Consider the following 23288-nt stretch of genomic DNA (forward strand, 5'->3'; position numbering starts at 1 on the left):
CATTGAAAGAAGTACAAGTAAATCGCTGCTTCACCTGAAAGGAGTGTTTGGGGCCTGGGATAGTGAGGAGAGAGGAGGTAAATGGGCAGGTATTACACCTCCTGCGATTGCAAGGGAAGGTGCCCTGGGACGGGGACGAGGTGGTGGGGGTAATGGAGGAGTGGACCAGGGTGTCGCGGAGGGAACGATCCCTTCGGAATGCTGACAGGGGAAGGGAGGGGAAGATGTGACTGGTAGTGGCATCACGCTGGAGGTGGCGAAAATGGCGGAGGATGATCCTTTGGATATGGAGGCTGGTGGGATGAAAAGTGAGGACAAGGGGAACCCTGTCACGGTTCTGGGAGGGAGGGGAAGGGGTGAGGGTAGAGGTGCGGGGAATGGGTCGGACACGGTTGAGGGCCCTGTCAACCACAGTGGGGGGAAATCCTCGGTTGAGGAAAAAGGAGGTCATATCAGAAGCACCGTCATGGAAGGTAGCATCATCAGAGCAGATGCGTCGGAGACGGAGAAACTGGGAGAATGGAATGGAGTCCTTACAGGAGGTAGGGTGTGAAGAAGTGTAGTCGAGGTAGCTGTGGGAGTCAGTGGGCTTATAATGGATATTGGTAGACAACCTATCCCCAGAGATGGAGACAGAGAAGTCGAGGAAGGGAAGGGAAGTGTCAGAGATGGACCATGTAAAGGTGAGAGAAGGGTGGAAATTGGAAGCAAAGTTGATAAAGTTTTCGAGTTCGGGGCGGGAGCAGGAAACGGCACCGATACAGTCATCAATGTACCGGAAAAAGAGTTGGGGGAGGGGGCCTGAGTAGGACTGGAACAAAGAATGCTCGACATATCCCACAAAAAGACAGGCATAACTATTTAGCAAAGCTGTCTGGTTTCAGGTGATGCTGGAACATAGGGCAGGGGTGTCTGAATTCAGTATCACAGGGGAATCCAGGAGATTAAAGGTTTTAACTGTTTATTCTCAAAGGTTTTGATCTAGGAATTGGGCACATAGCCCCTGTTTTTCAGGCACCATTGGTTTACCACATCTCCAAAATGGTGGGCATGAACCATGTGTTCAATTCCAACAGGATGTGTGTCATCTGACATATCGGTGACACACCAGGCCACCTTGTTTCAATTTCCTTTCAGTATGTCAATGGAACACCACGGAAGCTTGTGGGCTAGGGCCTGGATACCTCTCAGATTGGAGGATCTGCAATACACACCATTCTGTACTCTCTGACACATCACATTCCCCCTCACCAATCTCACACATCACTCCCAAACTCTCAGACACACCACATTCCCAATCTCTCCCTATCTCCAATTTCACATACTATTTCTCTAATCTAAATTAGGAAAGAGAGGGCATCAAAAATAGGAGCAAGGAAAATCAAGGAAAACCCAAAAAAGTTTTATAAATATATAAAGAGTAAGAGGATAAGCAAGGAAAGAGTAGGACCATTTAGACACCAAAAAGTGAACTTTTGAATGAAGATGCAAGACATGGGTATTGTTCTTAATGAATACTCTGTGTCCATTTTCACAAAAGAGCATGACAAAGCAGACATTGTAGTTTAGGAGGAGGAGGAATATGAAATATTGGATGGGATAAATGTGGTGAGGGAGGAAATATTAAGGTGTTTAGTATTGTCATGCAGGCCCCCATCTGCCAAGAATGAGGCAGATTAATTTCTCCACATAAACATTGATTTTTAAACTGTTACTTGAGTCAAGAAAGAACTTGTTTTTTTAAAAGAAAGAAACACCAGATCATTGACTGGAAAGACATTTGCATGTTTACAGACAGTGCTTAAAAGGGACAAAAGACCATTCCCTGATACATTCAATCCACAATGGACTTTTGATTACCAGAAGTAGAAGGTGGTGGAGCTAGCATTCCAGGTTGACTGGTAAGATGGCCAAATACACAAACAAACATGGTCAGACCAGTTTAGTCACATGACTAATTGACTGTTGCAGGTTTTTTTTCCACTTGCCACTCAGAATTTGAACTCAGAAAGCTGTTTGCTCCTGGACTGACAAGATCTCTCGTGGCTGGCTTGCCGCAGCCTCTCCTGTCTGCTTCCATCTCTTTCCCACAAAACTGAAAACCATTGAAGACACATGAACCCCAAGAGAGAAGGGTCTCCTACAGTGAACCAGATTTAAGAAGAATACTAGGCCCCAACAAAAAGCAAGATCATATCTACAATCAAGGACTATAGCAAGCTCGAAGCACAGGAACAAAAAACCCTCCTCAGAGATTGCCTCCACTTCATCTTTTCTCCTGCTCCTTTCTGCCTCTATTTGCATGTATGTATCACATATGCACGCTAGCGTGGGGCGTGGCATGTATCCGTAGGCATTAACCGAATTAGAGTTTTTAGTTCAAGTTTTAATAAATTTCACTTTTCTTCTTTAAACCGAAGAAAGCCTGTTTGTGCTCATTCCTTTGCCTTATAATTGGAAAGCAGTGAAAAAGGATTCAGCAAGGGGGAGCTAAAACACAATGTGTTTAAAACAAAACCCTGTTACTGTGAGATCAGACGAAGGCTGAAAGGGAACCTCGAGATCTCTTTCTCACCTGGTTGTTGTAGCATCCTTGAAAGTGGGTAAATCACAAGACCTGGTCTAAGCTGTAATCTGTTAACTGCAAGGAGTTAACCCCTTACAACAGGTCTGGACATGACAAAAGTTCAGTTGTGAATCTACTTTATTGAGACAAAGTCAGAACAAGTTGATTAAGTTTTACTCAAACTAAAGTAATAAACTCAGGCAGCGATTTACAGTCCAACATGGGCTATATACCTCCTGTATTAGTTCTGGATGGAAGAGCATACATCTTTTCCCTGCAGCTTTTAGTCTTCAGATTTCTCTCTGTCTCTCCTTGACTTCTTGGTTCTGTCTTCTCCGTCGCACTGACTTGATCGGGAGGGTCTCTTTTATCCTGACTCTGATCCAATTAACCCCTCCTGGTTCCCATTCGTGCTCATTACTCTGGTGTTTCACCAGAGCAGACGGACCCTATCATGACTTCTTCATTCATCTCAGTATCAGCTATCTCAGTCTGCTTCATTCTTTCAGTCGCTTATCTCTTAGCAGTCCCAGAACATTTTGTGTTTTCAGCCTACACACGCAGTTAAAGTCTGCAAGGTCTTTTTTCTGACACACATAGTTTGAAACTTGGCTTTACTTCTGGTTATTCCTCTACTTGATATTAGTTTATAGTATGTCCTCATTATACTTATCCTAATAAACTAAGAAATTTTGTAAGGTATATTTAATTTCCAACAATTCCCCACCTTGAAGGGAGATAGACATATCAACCCCTCATTGATTATTTTTAAGCAAAACTGTGAACTCTAAACTACACGTTTTGTGACTCACTTTTCATACAAGTTGTCTCAGATAGTAAAGCATAAAAATTCCTACTACTAGCACTACTGCTTGGGTCAATACCACGAGCGGGAACAAGGTTCAGAGCCATGGGTGTTTCCCTACATTATACATAGCAGTCCATCATGATTGTTCTCCTAATAGTTCTATTTTCTTCCTTCTTTGGATGTTTTCTTGCATCATTTTTACCAAGTGATTCTGTGAGATGGTAGCCCTCTCGATGATTGATCATAGACTAAGAGATATGGAGGTATGGGATGTCCAAAGCTCACGATAGCTTTGAGGGCTTCAGCCTGCATGGTGGAATTGATTGTCAGTTCGGTCACATTATGTATTGACATGGGGAGCAGGACGTCGCCTCCTATTATGGTCATCTGGATGGGCTTGAAACAAAAGGTGGGTTCCATAATAGGATACTCCTCCCCTCCATACCTCATTGTTTGGGCATTAGTGGTGACAATACATCCCCATCTGAAGGTGGACTCATTTTGCACTACTTTCACCCCACCTTTGGACATTCTTATTGCATACTAGTAGTTCCTAGTCGAGGGTGAACCCACACACAGGTCAACCTGGGTTCCAAATGTCACAGCGGCATATGTAAACTTCTTTTCTTTTTGAGCAGCACTCGATGTTTAGGCTGTACCAGATTAGATTGCGTTTGATCAAAATTGGCAGAGAGGTTTCATACGAGGGGTGGATATCTTGGTCTATTGTCCCAATTCTTCTTTTTCTTTGGCCTCTTTGTCTTGAGAGACAATGGGTAAGCACCTAGAGGTGGTCCATGGTTTGTAAAGCAGCACCTGGAGTGGCTGTAAAGGCCAATTCTAGAGTGACAGACTCTTCTACAGGCGCTGCAGATAAAATTGGTTGTCGGGGCTGTTACACAGTTGGCTCTCTCCTTGCACTTCTGTCATTTTTCCTGCCAACTGTTAAATCTCTTTGACTCGCCACCCTTTAGCCCCGCCTTTATGGCTGTCCTCCACCTCTGGCGATCACTGGCAACTGACTCCCACGATTTGTGATCAATGTCACAGGACTTCATGTCGCATTTGCAAACGTCTTTAAAGCGGAAACATGGATGGCCGGTGGGTCTGATACCAGTTACAAGCTCGCTATACAAAGTGTCCTTGGGGATCCTGCCATCTTCCATGTGGCTCACATGGCCAAGACATCTCAAGCGCCGCTGGCTCAGTAGGGTGTATATGCTGGGGATGTTGGCCGCCTCGAAGACTTCTGCGTTGGAGATACGGTCCTGCCACCTGATGCCAAGGATTCTCCGGAGGCAGCGAAGATGAAATAGACTTCGCTCTTGACGTACATTGTCCAGGCCTCGCTGCCATAGAGTAAGGTACTGAGGACACAGGCTTGATACACTCGGACTTTTGTGTTCCGTGTCAGTGTGCCATTGTCCCACACCCTCTTGGCTAGTCTGGACAGAGCAGTGGACACCTTTCCCATGTGCTTGTTGATTTCTGCATTGAGAGACAGGTTACTGGTGATGGTTGAGCCTAGGTAGGTGAACTCTTGAACCACTTCCAGAGAGTGGTTGCAGATATTGATGGATGGAGTATTTCTGACGTCCTGTCGCATGATGTTCATTTTCTTGAGGCTGATGGTTAGGCCAAATTCATTGCAGGCAGCCACAATCTTGTCAATGAGTCTCTGCAGACACTCTTCTGTGTGGGTTGTTCATGCATCATCGTCAGCAAAGAGGAGTTCCCTGATGAGGACTTTCCATACTTTGGTCTTCGCTCTAAGAGGGGCAAGGTTGAACAACCTGCCCCCTGATCTTGTGTGGAGGAAAATTCCTTCTTCTGAAGACTTTCCTCTAAATACCTTCCATTCATGCTCTATTTGTCAGCATGGCAATCTTAACACTACCGGGCTATCGGTTTTATTCCCATAGTCCTTAATCACTTTCACTGAATAGAACAGTCCATGCTGCCTGGCCACTTTGGTGTGGTTAAGGTCTGTGAACCAACCCCTGATCATACTGTCATTCATAAGGATGGAATCCGATTATTCCCAATATCATCAAGGCCAGCCATTATCTTTTCGAACATCATAGCTTCCATAAATTGAGCAACCAATAGCCTTAGATATATTCCCTTCAGTTTCTCCTTTACCCTTTGTCATTGCATTGATGTGATCCTGGATTTGTGAGAATATCTTCACCTCATTCCTAACTGCCAGCAGGTTCTGAGATAATTTGTGAATTATATTTTTGCCCTCTTCATTCATTCCTGCTAAAATCTCCTTTAATTGTCTCCTTATGGCCTCATTGTGTTCCCACATATCCTCAATGTCTATTTTATTCCAGGCAGCTGTCCCGCAGTGGCCCCGATATCTACCCACTCCCAAAGCCTTCTCTTCCTTCGGCCTCTATCAGCTGCTCCCGTAGAATTCACCTCCATTAACAAATAAAACAGGAAGTGCTGGAAATACGCAAGTCTGGCAGCGTCTGTGGAGAGAGAAACAGAGTTAACATTTCAGAAATGTAATACACCGATTACAGTAAACTATCATGTTGCAGCTCGCTCACAGGTTCACATTCTCTTGATTCCCTTGGTCATCATGTGCAGTTACGCGTTGCAGAGTTGAATCTTATACCAACGTAGTCCAAATGAGTAATAGTCCAACATCCATCCAGCAGAGAGGCGATCTCATTGTATATCTTGATTGTCCGGTTATTCCAGGCCTTCCTGCAATAGATCAATGAAGTATTTATTCTTTCACAGATTTCAGCTGATTTATATGATGTTACTTTGTGTACTTTGAACCTCTTCCCCCCCACCCCCCAGGAAATGAGACAAATAGACTATGGGACTCAAGCGGTCCACAATTGGCTACTGCCCAATGACATGCTCCTTTTTGCCATAATTCAGGACCATAACCATGTCTCCCACTTGTTACTGAAATGATCGCACCTTCTTGCTGCAGTATTTCTTGATCTGCTTCTTTGACTTCCTCAGAATTTGTGCTACAAACTGATTCATCTGATTTGTGTACACTATTACCTTTTCCAACCACTTAGAACTACATAGCCTTTGTAGCAGAGGGCTCATGCATGGCAAGGTCAGGTTCTCATCAGTCTCCTGGTCATAGTCTGATATGGTGATACCCCCGTTGTTTTGTGTGGGGTCGAGCGGATCACCATTAGACACGTTGGAGGCATACTCGCCAATTGAGTGGGGTGGTCGGCACATAGTTTCTTCAACATCATTCTCACGGTCCTATTACCCCTCTCCACCACAACAAAAACTGGGTGGGGGTGTTGGTGGTGGGAGATGTTTAACTTATGTTTTATCCCCATTATTTCTTGCAGATGGGTGAAAGATTTTTCAGTAAAATGTGAACCCTCATCACTATCGATCTGCAATGACACTCGCTACCTACACATCACCTCACTCAATAACCTTTCGGCAGTAGTGATTGCAATATTAGATCTGCAGGGGAACCTTCACTCCATTTAGTAAACTGCTGCACCACGACAAGGGCATAGGCATGATTCCCTTGGGTTTTGGGCAGGGTCTGATGAAACCAATTTGAAAATGTGTCCAGGGTCCCTCTGGCAGCGGGGTACTCTGGAGGACAGCCCGATTTGTGTTGGTGATGTTGGAGGCGAGGGGGAGGGCGGGGTTATGTTGTAGACACACCAAACACAGTGAAACTGTAGAATCTGATGTCCCTTTCATGTTATGCTACCATGCAAGTTTAGTGAGCTTTTAAAAAGTTGCATCAGCCGAATAGAGTCCCCATCCCCAAGATGCAAGAGTGAAAAAAGAATGACAGTTCCTTCACCACTGCAAGTAGAATACACATCACTGGAAAGGTATCTGTTGATTTTTGTGACATTAATGACATCGGGAGGCGGAGGGGATTATTGACAGGAGTTATAGGGAGGCAGTCACACCTCAGGTAAAAGAAGAAGGTAGATGGGTTACCGTCAGGGGAAGGAGAGGGAACCAGCAGGCAGTGCAGGGATCCCCTGTGGCCGTTTCCCTCAACAACAGGTATACCATTTTGGATACTGTTGCGGGGGACGACTTACCAGGGGTAAGCAATGGGGTGCAGGTCTCTGGCACAGAGTCTGTCCCTGTTGCTCAGAAGGGAAAGGGGAAGAGGAGCAGAGCATTAGTCATTGGGGACTCCATAGTTAGGGGAACAGATAGGAGGTTCTGTGGGAACAAGAGAGACTCACGGTTGGTGTGTTGCCTCCCAGGTGCCAGGGTACGTGATGTCTCGGATCGTGTTTTTGGGATCCTTAAGGGGGAGGGGGAGCAGCCCCATGTCGTGGTCCACATAGGCACCAACGACATAGGTAGGAAGAGAGATGGGGATTTAAGGCAGAAATTCAGGGAGCTAGGGTGGAAGCTTAGAGCGAGAACAACCAGAGTTGTTATCTCTGGGTTGTTGCCCGTGCCACGTGCTAGCGAAGTGAGGAATAGGGAGAGAGAGGAGTTGAACACGTGGCTGCAGGGATGGTGTAGGAGGGAGGGTTTTGGTTTCCTGGATAATTGGGGCTCTTTCTGGGGTAGGTGGGACCTCTACAAACAGGATGGTCTTCACCTGAACCAGAGGGGTACCAATATCCTGGGGGGGGGAGATTTGTTAGTGCTCTTCGGGGGGGTTTAAACTAAATCAGCAGGGGAATGGGAACCTAAATTGTAGTTCCAGTGTACAGGCTGTTGAGAGTAGTGAGGTAGGGGATAAGGTTACAGGGACGCAAGAGGGCACTGGCAAGCAAGAACTTGGTTTAAAGTGTGTCTACTTCAACGCCAGGAGCATCCGGAATAAGGTGGGTGAGCTTGCAGCATGGGTTGGTACCTGGGATCCTGATGTTGTGGCCATTTCGGAGACATGGGTAGAGAAGGGGCAGGAATGGATGTTGCAGGTTCCGGAATTTAGATGTTTCAAGTAAGAACAGAGAAGAGGGTAAAAGAGGGGGGGGGTGTGGCATTGTTAATGAAGGAAAGTATTACAGCGGCAGAAAGGACGTTTGAGGACTCGTCTACTGAGGTAGTATGGGCCGAGGTTAGAAACAGGAGAGGAGAGGTCACCCTGTTGGGAGTTTTCTATAGACCTCCAAATAGTTCCAGAGATGTAGAGGAAAGGATAGCGAAGATGATTCTCGACAGGGGCGAGAGTAACAGGGTAGTTGTTATGGGGGACTTTAACTTTCCAAATATTGACTGGAAATATTATAGTTCGAGTACTTTAGATGGGTCTGTTTTTGTCCAGTGTGTGCAGGAGGGTTTTCTGACACAGTATGTTGACAGGCCAACCAGGGGCGATGCCACATTGGATTTGGTACTGGGTAATGAAGGTGTTAGATTTAGATGTAGGTGAGCACTTTGGCGATAGTGATCACAATTCGGTTAGGTTTACCTTAGCGATGGGCAGGGACAGGTATATACAGCAGGGCAAGAATTATAGCTGGGGGAAAGGAAATTATGATGCGATTAGGCAAGATTTAGGAGGTGTAGGATGGGGAAGGAAACTGCAGGGGATGGGCACAAACGAAATGTGGAGCTTATTCAAGGAGCAGCTAATGCGTGTCCTTGATAAGTATGTACCTGTCAGGCAGGGAGGAAGTTGTCGCGCGAGGGAGCCGTGGTTTACTAAAGAAGTTGAAGCGCTTGTCAAGAGGAAGAAGGCGGCTTATGTTAGGATGAGACGTGAAGGCTCAGTTAGGGCGCTTGAGAGTTACAAGCTAGCCAGGAAGGATCTAAAGGGAGGGCTAAGAAGAGCAAGGAGAGGACACGAGAAGTCATTGGCGGATAGGATCAAAGAAAACCCTAAGGCTTTCTATAGGTATATCAGGAATAAAAGAATGACTAGAGTTAGATTAGGGCCAATCAAGGATAGTAGTGGGAAGTTGTGTGTGGAATCAGAGGAGATAGGGGAAGCGTTAAATGAATATTTTTCGTCAGTATTTACAGTAGAGAAAGAAAATGTTGTCGAGGAGATTACTGAGATACAGCCTACTAGGCTAGATGGGATTGAGATTCACAAGGAGGAGGTGTTAGCAATTTTGGAAAGTGTGAAAATAGATAAGTCCCCTGGGCCAGATGGGATTTATCCTAGGATTCTCTGGGAAGCCAGGGAGGAGATTGCAGAGCCGTTGTTGTTGATCTTTATGTCGTCATTGTCGACAGGAGTAGTGCCGGAAGACTGGAGGATAGCAAATGTTGTCCCCTTGTTCAAGAAGGGGAGTAGAGACAGCCCTGGTAATTATAGACCTGTGAGCCTTACTTCGGTTGTGGGTAAAATGTTGGAAAAGGTTATAAGAGATAGGATTTATTATCATCTTGAAAAGAATAAGTTCATTAGAGATAGTCAGCACGGTTTTGTGAGAGGTAGGTCGTGCCTCACAAACCTTATTGAGTTTTTCGAGAAGGTGACCAAACAGGTGGATGAGGGTGAAGCCGTGGATGTGGTGTATATGGATTTCAGTAAGGCGCTTGATAAGGTTCCCCACGGTAGGCTATTGCAGAAAATACGGAAGTATGGGGTTGAAGGTGATTTAGAGCTTTGGATCAGAAATTGGCTAGCTGAAAGAAGACAGAGGGTGGTGGTTGATGGCAAATGTTCATCCTGGAGTTTAGTTACTAGTGGTGTACCGCAAGGTTCTGTTTTGGGGCCACTGCTGTTTGTCATTTTTATAAATGACCTGGATGAGGGTGTAGAAGGGTGGGTTAGTAAATTTGCGGATGACACGAAGGTCGGTGGAGTTGTGGATAGTGTCGAAGGGTGTTGTAGGGTACAGAGGGACATAGATAGGCTGCAGAGCTGGGCTGAGAGATGACAAATGGAGTTTAATGCGGAGAAGTGTGAGGTGATTCACTTTGGAAGGAGTAACAGCAATGCAGAGTACTGGGCTCTTGGGAAGATTCTTGGTAGTGTAGATGAACAGAGAGATCTTGGTGTCCAGGTACATAAATCCCTGAAAGTTGCTACCCAGGTTAATAGGGCTGTTAAGAAGGCATATGGTGTGTTAGCTTTTATTAGTAGGGGGATCGAGTTTCGGAGCCACGAGGTCATGATGCAGCTGTACAAAACTCTGGTGAGGCCGCACCTTGAGTATTGCGTGCAGTTCTGGTCACCGCATTATAGGAAGGATGTGGAAGCTTTGGTAAGGGTGCAGAGGAGATTTACTAGGATGTTGCCTGGTATGGAGGGACGGTCTTACGAGGAAAGGCTGAGGGACCTGGGGTTGTTTTCGTTAGAGAGAAGGAGGAGGAGAGGTGACTTAATAGAGAGATACAAGATAATCAGAGGGTTAGATAGGGTGGATAGTGAGAGTCTTTTTCCTCGGATGATGATAGCAAACACGAGGGGACATAGCTTTAAGTTGAGGGGTGAAAGGTATAGGACAGATGTCAGAGGTAGTTTCTTTACGCAGAGAGTAGTAGGGGCGTGGAACGCCCTGCCTGCAACAGTAGTAGACTCGCCAACTTTAAGGGCATTTAAGTGGTCATTGGATAGACATATGGATGAAAATGGAATAGTGTAGGTCAGATGGTTTCACAGGTCGGCGCAACATCGAGGGCCGAAGGGCCTGTACTGCGCTGTAATGTTCTAATTCTAATTCTAATTCTAATAGCTGGATTTCCAGATTGAGGTGGGGTCTAGCATGATATCCAAGGTTCATGACATGGACTGTGGCAGGGGTCTGCCTTGCGTGTGCCACGAGTTCACCGTATCATACAGCGGATACTGTTGTTGCAATGTTGCCAGATCAACAGGATGAGTGGGAGTAACATTGGCAATAGGAGCTTGGTATGTAGACCCAGTAAAAACACATAAAAACTTAGTTAAAACAAATGGGCTGGTCACACAACAATAAATAATGTGTTAAAACAGAGGGGGTATGAGTATTCCGGGGCCACAGCACACAGATGGCCAAGGAATTGTAAACAGTATAGATAAGACATATTGATGATACCAGACCCTGTCTTTCATGTAGCAGATAAAGGGGGTCGTCATGGATACTAGATAAGATCTGACTCATAGTAGATAATGGCAAACTGTGAAGTTTTGAACAGGTTCTCACTGAGCCAAATAAGGAATTATCATTATGTCAGTTTACCAGATCCCTATGAGTAAGTAAGAGGGGAGGGTCTTGGAAACAAGATTTAACCCCTGACTGAAACTGAGGAAGGTACGAGAACCCCGGGGAAGAACACTCGAGAAGATACCCTGAGCCAGGGGCTCAGAGAACAGAAAAGCAGCCGCAAGTCCGAGACTGATCACCTCGTGTCTTGACAGGTAGTAAACTGTACAAGCAGTGAGAGCTTGTATTTGATGATTTAGTGTGTGAATAAAATATTGATATACCTTTCACCAATCGGATTCTGCGGATTCTTTAAGAGTAAGTGCGTATTAGGCACAACATAATTGGCACCCGAAAAGGGACTCAATTGTCGTGCTATTTCAAGTTATTCTGAATAGACTAGCTGAGTTTGAACTAAATTATAAACAAAGTTATGAGTCTGACGGATCAGATTGGTGAATCTTTGAGTAATTATGGCCCTGGCCAGGCCAGAGTGGGAGTTGGAGCTCTGGAAATATTTGAAGGGCAAATGCCCTCGTGGACAGAGTTTGCCGTTAAACAGTACATGGGCCAGGGGTCCATTGGGGTACAGCATTGGGAGGATGCGCGTACCCACCAACCCCAAAGGGCACCTAAGTTAGTGAAAGCCACTGCTATAGCGTCTTGTATGAGGGAATTAGATGAAGAGAGTGAAGTTGAACGATTGAAGCAGGAGTTGCAAAAGTCATAAAAAGAAAAGAATGAGTGGCGTGATCGGGCCCTGAAGGTAGAGGCCGTTAGTTCAGCACAGGTAGTGCATTTAAGTCAATTCCAGTCTCAAGCTGAAAAGTCTGAGTACAGTCACAGTAAGGCTGAGAGGGAAGCAAACAAGGCAAAGGAACAGCTCACAAGAGCGGAACAGAAATGCTCTGACTTACAGACTGCAATGACAGTTATGCACCGCTCCCAGATGGAGCGGGCCTACCAGTCAGTGGATCATACCAAATGTCAGCAGGAGATAAGCAAACTACCGTCTCAACTCTCAGCGCAAAGGGGTAAAATATGTGCGTTTGCGAATAGGGAGGATGATGACAATGACGACATTAATTGGACCACATGGCAGACCAGATCAGTAGGTACCATAATGACGAAAACGGTTCATGGGATGACCCACATCCCGAACCGCCTGAACCCCAAGTTGAGCCGTCGGCCCCCACCCTGGCCTTACCTATGGCACCATTGATAATTAGGCGAACAGACGGGGTCCAAAGGGGGCAGGGTCTAACATATTCTGCTCCGTATACGGTCACTCAATTGGCGTAAATACAGAAGGAGGTCCCTAAGTATAACGGAGAAGGGGACCCGTACGTTACCTTTGCAGCTATAACCCATTTCCGGGCTCGACACGGATTGGACAGTAAAGAGGAGGTTAAACTATTGGGAATGTGTTCAGATCCCATACTCTTCTCTGCATTGCCACAAGCACAGCAAGGGGGCGAGGGTACCCCAGATGAAATGAAGGCAGCAATATTGGCAGCATCTGGGTGTAATAAAGGGGATCCCACAGAAGGCTTCCATAAGTGCCGGCAGGGGTCGAATGAGCATCCGAAGGCGTTTGCCAATTGATTATGGAATAATTTCAATGGAGTTTATGGGTCCGGACTAGACAGAACTAATCTTGGGAATAACACATCTAGATGGGTGCGCTGATAGCTCATTCTAATGGGAGTAGTCAGAATGCATGTGAGAGTTATGATCCGGAAGACCAAACCCACACTGAACAGTGAGCTCTCCGACATATGACCCGTGCATGGGAAAGATGCCTGGGAAAATGGGAAAAAGATAAAGACAAGGGAAAGGGCAAAATCAGCGCCTTTCGCCCGAGGGGCCCGGGAACAGTATGGAGAAATGAGGGGCCCAGGAAAGGTCGGGGTAGCACAGCTAGTGTACCACCACCACCCCCTTATGAAGAACAAGTAGGGCGAGGTAGAGCGATGACCAGGAACAATTCCCCCCTGCCTATAATTGGCAGATGTTTTAATTGCGGGAAGCAAGGACATTTCGTTCGTGACTGTAATGCACCCCGGCGACATATAAGGGAAGGAGAACCAGGAGTACCGTCCCTGCACCCTCCATTGCCTTTGGAAGGGGCCAGGAGACCGGTGGCTCAGCAGCAGCAGCGTGAGGGTGGTCAATACCGTCCTATGTCTCCTGTTAGTGAAATCCAGAGAAGAGCTGGACAAGGAAGGATTAACCAAGTCGGTTACCTGGAATTCTGGTCTAGATACCGGCTGGGAAGATTGATGGGGTCAGGCCTCGGTGGAGTGGGTTTGCAAAGGGGGGTGGGATCCGTTTGGGCAACTGGTGGTGAAAAGTGAGGTAGGAGGCCGCCTCACTATGTTTTTGTGGGATATTGGTGGCTCCCGGACAGTCCTGACCCAATCTAAAGGAACAGACCCCTCTTGGCATACCCAGAATAAAGTGATGTTAACTGTCTTTACAGGCCACGTTCAAACAGGGATTGAGACTAAACCATTACTATTCAGATTTGGAAATTATTATTTTAACCATACATGTGTGATCATCAAGTTGGGACGATCGATGGAGAACATTTTGGGATCAGATATAATGAGGAAACAAGGTTTGTCTTTTGATGCGGTGACTTGTTGCATTTGGAAGATGCCGAACATGCATGGTTTCTCTGGTATGATCCAAACGGGTCAATACACAGAGAATCTGTGCGATAGCAGAATTGTGATTAAACCCAGAGGATATGACTGCTGATGCGGCAGCACAGCAAATTATTGAAAAACACCATTCGGTGTTTGCAACTCACAAGCATGATTGCGGACGGATGACAGGGGACGTCCTAGTTGAGGGGCCAGATCATCGACCCCAGAAACAGTATGGGTTCCCCAAACAGGCAGAGATAGAGGTAAGGAAGGTCATTGACAGTCTCCTACAACAGGGAATAGAAAGACCAGTGGCATCCACTAATAACTCTCCTATTTGGCCTGTCCATAAACCAGATGGATCGTGACGATTGACTATTGACTATCGAGAGTTAAATAAGGTCACTCCCTTGACAGCACCTACTGTTGCTACAAGCCCTGCAACGATAATGAAGCAGTTCCCACAGTCTGGGTGGTTTACTGTGTTGGATATTAGTAATGGGTTCTGGTCCATATCACTGGCACAAAAGTGTCAATATAAATTTGCGTTTACGTTCCAAGGACAACAGTACACCTGGACGTGTCTCCCTCCGGGATTTCATAATAGTCATCAATATTCCACCAGCAGTTAGCAAAAGGGTTAAGTCCTTTCTCCCGATCAGAATATTTGATCCAATATGTGGATGACCTATTACTCCAAACAGAGAGTAAGGAAAAGCATTTAGAGCTTCTGGAGGAGCTCCTTCAAATCCTTTGGAAGGTCGGAGTGAAAGTTAACCGAAAAAGGCACAGATATTGAAAGAAAAGGTTTCATATTTGGAAATAGAGGTAACACAAGGAAAGCATGAGATAGAGCAAAAGCGAGGAGAGGCAATCCTCGAACTCCCCCTACCGCAAGGTATTAAAGCTCTGAGATCAATTTTGGGCCTTGTTGGGTATTGCAGGAACCACATTGATGGATTTGCATTAAAGGCAGTCCCTTTATATGATCTCCTGAAAAAGAACACCGAGTGGGTGTGGACACCAGAGTGTACGTCAGCAGTTGCAGAACTGGAACAGGCACTAGCCACAGCCCCGGCGCTACAGGTGCCGGACCCATCCCTACCCTTTGCCCTCGAGGTTGCTACCACAGATACTACCTTATCAGTGATATTGCTTCAGGAAAAACATGGTCGATTTTGTCCAGTGGTGTACGCATCTCGCTTGTTAACATTAGTAGAACGAGCTTTTACATTGTGTGAAAAACATTTGCGGGCCGTCTTCTGAGCAGTTCAACATTTTACTTATATTGTCGGCCTCAGCCCCATAACTATTCTAACTGAACACACGCCTATCCAGTTTGTTAGTGGACGGAGGACTAAAGGACGGTAATGTTAGTCAGAATCGTATTGCTCGGTGGACCTTATCTTGCAAGGCAGAGACATTTTAGTAAAAAAGGCAAGAACTACTACGTGGCTGGTGGATAATTTAATCTACCAGGGTGAACCCCATGAGTGTCAGGTTTTGACAGCAAAGGCCCTCAAGGGACCTTTTGTGTCAAATTCATTGGTGGGGGGTGTACATGGGAAAGAGCCAGCAATCAAACCAGCACTAAAAATTTTTCTTCCGCTGCAGTGGAGGACGGGATTAGGCAAACAGGATGTGGATTACATGTACAGGATCATAATGGAACACCGATTAAAGATATTGCCTTACAGTTACCCGCGAGTCTAAATGCACAGGGTACAGAACTAGCTGCGGTCGCTTTTGTGGTGACACAACCACACATTTCCCCCACCAGTTGACATTCTGATAGTATGTATGTGTGGAACAGTTTAACCGAGTAGCTACCTCTGTGGGAAGCAAGAGGTTTTGTGTCGGCAGATGGAAAATCTTTGCTGTCTGCACTCTTACTGCAGAGGATAGTAAAGGCAGCGAGGAAAGGGGAAGGTCAGTATGGGATCATTAAAGTAAAGGCTCATAGCAAAGAGAGTCCTGAAGGAAATAAGAGGGCCGATGAGTTAGCAAAGATGGGAGCAAAAGCAGGGAAATACTGGGATCAGAGGGGAGATGACACGAACCCCATAAGTGCAGTGATAGTCTCCCAGCTTAAGATTGACGATCTGGTAGAGGCAAAAAGCCAAGATCCCATAGTAAAACAGATACAGAAGGGAGAGAAATGGCCAGAAGAGTATTCTAGATGGAAGTCAAAGATACAGAAGAGACAGGAGTGGTACTGAAGGAAGGAAAATATGTAGTGTCGATACAGGATCGAAATCAAATAATTTATCAGTGTCATGATGTACAAGGACACCAAGGGATGGAGGCTACAGAAGGAATTATGTTGGTGGCCAGGAATGGGGGGAGATGTGAAGCATTATGTGGAAAACTGTTTGATTTGTGCTCAAAATAATCCAGACCAGTACGCACAGAAAGGAGAATTACAACATACACGTCCGGTAGAAGGGCCGTGGATGTATCTGCAGACTGATTATGTTGGGCCTCCATACAGGGGAGGATTTAAATATGTATTGGTGATTATTGATACTTTCAATAAATGGGTAGAGGCTTTTCCCACAAAGACTAACACAGCACGGGTAACTCCTGATATTTTAGTGCAGCATGTTTTTACTAGATAGGGTTGCCTCGAAGCACAGAATCAGATTAAGGGTCTCACTTCACAGCTGAAGTGATGCAGAGTGTGATGACTATGTTGGGGATTGATCAGAAATTCCATACAACCTATCGCCCTCAGTCAAGTGGGATAGTAGAAAGAATGAACAGGACTTTAAAGAGAATGTTGAGAAAGACGGTGCAGCAAAATAATTCAACCTGATATAAGGTCCTACCCTACGTCCTGATGATAATTAGAAACACAGTATCCAGCTTGACTGGATCTACCCCCCATTCCCTAATGACAGGATGACAAATGCGTGGGATAGAAACATTGTCGGGGTTAGATCTTTCTGAACCTGAGATAACTGCCCTAACCCATGAGAAATTTATGAATCAGTTATTGGAGCACTTGCAGGCAACTTAGAAGTTAGCAGCGTACAAATGGGACGGAAACGGAAACAGAGTAAGGCATATCTTGATGGAAAGATAAAGATGGTAGAACTAGATGTGGGGCAACAAGTTATGGTCTGAATCCAACAGACAGGAACTTTCTTGTCCCCAAAATACGTTGGGCCATACCGTATCGTGGATAAAGCCAGCTGTCGGTGTACAAGGTAATGATGGAAAAGGAGAGGGCACGCTGGTACCATGTGAACCAACTTAAACTATTCAGAAAACAGAATAGCCATCAACACCATGTACAGTTAGATGCACTAGGAGAGGTGGAGATGGGGCAAGTGGGAGACGCTCCCACCCATGGAGGAAATGGACAGGATCAGAGTCCTCAGTTCTTAGAGGATGATATGGAAAACTTAAGTTTTGCATTTCTAGAGGACCCAGGGGAAGCCACTTCCTCTGGAGCCACAGCAGTTGAGAAAGGTAGCATCAAAACAGAGAAATTAAATGTGGAACCAGCTGTCCGCTCAAAAAGGAAGCAGCTTAAACCACACCTTCAGACAGAGTGGAGGCGAATGGGGAAACCAGAGGGTAGTGGTCCATCAGAACAAAGGGTACGAGGTCAATTAATCCGCGTAAGTGATGATGAGTTTGACCCAGCTGGGGTACAGTAATCAGAACTGTAAATAAGAGCATATGTTATCTTGATCTTACATGTAACAGAATGAAACCTTAGCATCTATCGCTCGTGATGACTGCTGAGGCTGTAGCCATCAACGTGCTGAAGGAGAATGACAGACCGTATAACATCAAGTGCTGAAACGGGAACTGGTTCGGGCAGGACATTTAGATGACATCGTCCGACCAGTGGAAGTACTTGGCAACTATCAGGGGCTACGGGAAGTTGCATCTGGGGGCGAGCGGTGGGAGCAGTGGGCTTATTTTGTAGATGCTACTATCGGACAGTGGGTATGTGTCGAATGCCCAAAATTAACCACCTTATGGGACCTACCAGGGGGCCCCAAATTTCCTGTATGGGAATGCGATGATAAAGACTGTGAGAAACGATCACTGTGTGTGAAGCCACACAGTGATAGGGTCTATTGGCTTGACTGTGTTGGGAAAAATAAAAAAAAAGGACAGTTCCTACTCTGGGTTGTGAGTGTAAATGTGCCAGAAGCTGCAACCACCACGGTTCACCTCACATCCGAATTACTAACGAGCAGGGTTACAATCCAGCAGCCATAAGTGATTGATTTCCCTTGCCCTGCCTTAACTGCAGGACCAGAAAATGGACTTGCGATAATAAAAACTAACAAAATTATATATAATATACAGCATGAGTTGGTACCGGTAATATTAAATATCTCAGATATCCAGCTACCTGGCTGGTGCCCTGAGAAGACCTGAGAGTTGTACAAGGTACTACTGTAACAATTGCTGAGACAAGAATTTGGTGATGAGGGAGTAATAAAGGGAAAGAGACGTAAACGTGGTTTAGTGAATGACGCAGCCACAGTCTTTAATACAGGAACTTCAATTGTTAATACCATAGATTTGGAAAATGTGGACCAGAAGGTTACAACTCAGAAAACTTGTTAAGGTATGGAAAGGTCAGGAGTGTGTAAGTACAATATCTATGAGTATTGGAGTAGTATTGGGAATATCTGTAATTCCGAGAGATAAGTTAGGGATGCAATTATACCAAGTAGAAAATATAGGGGTGATAAGAGGAAAAGATTATATAAAATACCATGATATTTTACCCTAAGTTGTGGAAATTGGAAAAGAGATAGTTGGAACAACATTGCCTGAGTGTAGTCTGGAAAACCAGGTGGTCCTATGTCCTCATCCTATATATAAAACAGCAGAATCAAAATGTGGGTTTAATGCCACTGTAAATTGCACCATTGAGACTAGGAAAGCATTGTCAGGGCTAACCCATGTGGCCTATATGGGAAAGGGGAGATATTGCTTAACCACCAAGGTGGAGGAGTACCAGTATGGACATAACTGTGCTTGTCTGCTGGGCAACAGTACGTTTTGTTTCAACCCACAAATACCAACTCGAGTAGGGAAGATGGAGTTGGCAGCCATACATAAACGAAAGACAGAAACGATAACTGTGACAGAAAGTATTAAGGAGGATTTGACAAGTTACCTCCGGGAATACGAATATACTATTCAGCCATTGCCCACGCGCTTGGGTAAAGTGAGACAGGAGCTAGAAGCCATTGCTGTAGTGTACTACAATCTGGAACAACAGTCGAAGAAGCTACAAGATGAGATTGACGAGATAAACGATTCTACCTGGCAGGAAGACTTATGGAACGGGGGGTCAAACGTGCAGATACACCCCTGGTTTAGAATTAGCTCCCATGTCCTGATAGTGGTTTTGGGTATCCTGGTGATATATGTGACCTACTTAATTTGGCAACTTAAGAAATTAATTAGGCATTGTGAGAGGATGTATGAATGGAGGTTGGACAGCTATCTTAAAGGCAATCAGTATTCAAACTTGCTCGATAAAAGATAGACAATTAGTTATGTACCACGAGGGTAATTGTATAACCTATTCGTATATACTGAAAATGAATTAATGAATGATCAATGTCCTCTAAGAATGAAATTGCAACTGTATTATGTGAGCACAATTGATTGATTATGTAATAGTGATGTTTAAATTGTGCTTTCTTTATGCTTTGAAAATGAAATTGTAATTGTACAAGTGTACTACGTGAGAGACATGAGAGTGTGATCCCTTGGGCATAGCCCTGCAGGATCAAAGGGGGGACTGTAGACCCAGTAAAACACATAAAAACTTAGTTAAAACAAATGGGCTAGTCACACAATAATAAATAATGTGTTAAAACATAGCGGGTATGCGTAGAACGGGGCCACAGCACACAGATGGCCGAGGAATTGTAAACAGTATAGATAAGACATATTGATAATACCAGAATAAAAGCAAAATACTGCGGATGCTGGAAATCTGAAATAAAAACAAGAAATGCTGGAACCACTCAGCAGGTCTGGCAGCATCTGTGGAAAGAGAAGCAGAGTTAACGTTTCGGGTCAGTGACCCTTCATCAGATTATTATTGATGATACCAGACCCTGTCTTTCATGTAGCAGATAAAGGGGGTCGTCATGGATACTAGATAAGATCTGACTCATAGTAGATAATGGGAAACTGTGAAGTTTTGAACAAGTTCTCATTGAGCCACATAAGGAATTATCATTATGTCAGCATACCAGGCCCCTATGAGTAAGAGGGGAGGGTCTTGGAAACAAGATTTAACCTCTGGCTGAAACTGAGGAAGGTACGAGAACCCCGGGGAAGAACACGCGAGAAGATAAAAGCAAAATACTGCGGATGCTGGAAATCTGAAATAAAAACAAGAAATGCTGGAACCACTCAGCAGGTCTGGCAGCATCTGTGGAAAGAGAAGCAGAGTTAACGTTTCGGGTTAGTGACCTTTCTTCGCAACCGAAGAAGGGTCACTGACCCGAAACATTAACTCGAGAAGATACCCTGAGCCAGGGGCTCAGAGAACAGAAGAGCAGCCGCAAGTCCGAGACTGATCACCTTGTGTCTTGACGGGTAGTAAACTGTACAAGCAGTGAGAGCTTGTATTTGATGATTTAGTGTGTGAATAAAATTATCGATATACCTTCACCAATCGGATTCCGTGGATTCTTTAAGAGTAAGTGCGTATTAGGCACAACAGGTACTCATCCAAAGAGTCACTGAGGTCACCCGATAAGGCTGCCTCTTTTGCTGCAGATCAGCCTTGGAGTTTCCTGCACTATGGACATCTCCCTTCTTATGGGCTGAAACCTTACCAATAAAACAAGGTTGACTACTCTCCTTTAGGGATGTCCAGAGCAGGCTAAATAATGGCCTGTGAATGAAGGGATTGCCCTCCACAGTGCAGTATGCGTTCTTGTGGTACAGAGGAAGGGACAACATGGTGTTGATGGCATAGGCGCTGTCAGACCAAATGTTTACAGCTTGGTTAGAAGTTTCTATTACAGCAGTTAAGAGCGTGGCAATTTCTGCATACTGTGATGAATGACAGTTACGTTTGCATTGAATTACTTGTTCGGTAAAACAATTCGCAAAGCTGGTGCAGGGCAAACCGTGCACATAATTCAAGGACCCATATACATATATATATATGGCCGGGGCATCGGAGACAGGTTCCTTCCGAACTGGGTGTGATTTGAAGTTTATCAAGGGGCGGGCTCCCTCATAGAATGAAAGTTGAGCCAATAGCTTGGTCTGCCACGGATGATGTCGATATCTCTCTGTAAAAGTGCATGAGTCCATTTGCTGAGCCATTGTGAAGAGACCAGTGAATGCCCTGGTTTCATTAGCAGATTCAATGGCGAATGAGGGGCTTTGCCAGATGAGGTTTGGCAGGTTAGTGATCTAAGGGTGGCACAGTGGCTAGCTGCCTCTCAGCTCCAGGGACCCGGGTTCAATTCTGGGTACTGCCTGTGCGGAGTTTGCAAGTTCTCCCTGTGACCGCGTGGGTTTTCGTCGGGTGCTCCGGTTTCCTCCCACCGCCAAAGACTTGCAGGTGACAGGTAAATTGGCCATTGTAAATTGCCCCAAGTGTAGGGAATATGGGATTACTGTAGGGTTAGTATAAATGGGTGGTTGTTGGTCGGCACAGACTCGGTGGGCCGAAGGGCCTGTTTCAGTGCTGTATCTCTAAATAAAAGTAAATAAAAAATAAATAAGTAAAGTGATGCACCACCCAAAATGTTGCAAGTAAGTGCCACGCACAAGGCATGTAAATTCTCTCAGCCCTTCGAAGAATCTGAGAGGTGTATGGGATGGGATCATTTACAATCTGTCTGCCTGATCTTGGTAGAGAACAGCAGTGATGCTCTAGTTGGTTGTACCTACCTCAAGGTGGAAAGGTTAAGTCGGGTCCAGCGTAATCAGACAAATCGTCTGCATGACGGCTGTTTTAAGTGTGGTTCCTGCTTCACTGTGAAGCTCTAACCAGACAGGGCAGATATCGTCATGCTTTCCTTTTAGCAGTTCGTTGCAGTTTCGGGAGTTCGGCAAATCCAGGAATAACGTTTCGCTGATACCCTACCAGTCCCAGGAATGAGCAGAGTGCTGTTTTGGATATTGGAAGAGGCAGTCATTGTATAACATCAACCTTATGGTTGTTCAGGGCCTTCCCGGCCAGTTAGATGGACACGCCCAGAAAAGTGATTTGTTCCTTCAGCAATTGGGCCTTGCGCGAGTTCACAGTCGTGGATGCCAGAAGCAGGTCATCCACGTACTGAAGTAAACTGTCCTGCTCCGAGAAACCCTGGCGGGCCTGCACACACTATATATATATATATATATAGATGGTCGGGGTATTTTGAAAGCCCTGTGGTTAACATATCCAAGTATAGCTTTGATCTTCAAAGGTAAACACAAACTTGTATTGATCCTCCTTCCTCACCAGATATTCCAAAACCCATTCGAAATGTCCAATGTAGAAAAGTGCTCAGACGCAGCCGGTATCTGTGATAAAAGTGTCGGTGTTTCCCTTATGACTGGAGAACAGGCTGGCGTCACAGAGTTACGTTTACAGTAGTCGATGGTTAACCTCCAAATGCCGTCCGGTTTCTTTCCAGGACAAATAGGTGAATTGATTGTGATAATACCGGCCTCGCAACACCCTGCTGGAGGAGGGATTGGTTGGTCTACCCAGGCATTCCTTTGGGATGTGATCTTGTTTAACAAACGGGTGTGGGGGCTCAATTAAAGATTTCTCCCTTGCCGTTCGACTGAATTCATGTGACGAATACTAAAAGATGTTTCTGGATTTATCCTGCAACCCTGGCGTCTTCGTGACTCAGAGGGTCACAGGCTAACAGTTTTTTTTAATTGCAAAGACTGAATGAGCATCCGAGATCTCGACAACGCTCCCTTTCCTATCAGCTAAGGAAGTTGACCGTTTGAGGTTATTATTATAGTCAATTATTGCCTCGTTCTAGTTCAGTACGTCAGTTCCCGAAATCCCCCTCCCATCTGGAGTAGTCATGAAAACCAGTGACTAGAGCTCCCAGAACAAACCTCCCATCTATAGCTGAGAGTTCTTTACTGAATAGGCTGAAGTCATCACAGTCCCATCGAAGGTCATAAGCAGCAGACGATCCCTTCCTGCAACAGCGTAGCTTTCGGGT

The 23288-nt window shown here is 45.4% G+C and overlaps 1 long non-coding RNA gene across 1 annotated transcript; it reads right to left on the minus strand.

Moving 5' to 3' along the window:
• Positions 1 to 2693: 2693 nt before the first annotated feature.
• On the minus strand, positions 2694 to 23038 carry LOC137379258 (uncharacterized). Its single transcript, XR_010976779.1, has 3 exons — positions 22006 to 23038; positions 5933 to 6092; positions 2694 to 5851 (listed from the first exon to the last, which is right to left on the minus strand). It is a non-coding gene; the product is annotated as an uncharacterized lncRNA (long non-coding RNA).
• Positions 23039 to 23288: the final 250 nt, after the last annotated feature.

The sequence above is a fragment of the Heterodontus francisci genome, chromosome 17 (assembly GCF_036365525.1).
Source record: "Heterodontus francisci isolate sHetFra1 chromosome 17, sHetFra1.hap1, whole genome shotgun sequence".
NCBI lineage: Eukaryota > Metazoa > Chordata > Chondrichthyes > Heterodontiformes > Heterodontidae > Heterodontus > Heterodontus francisci.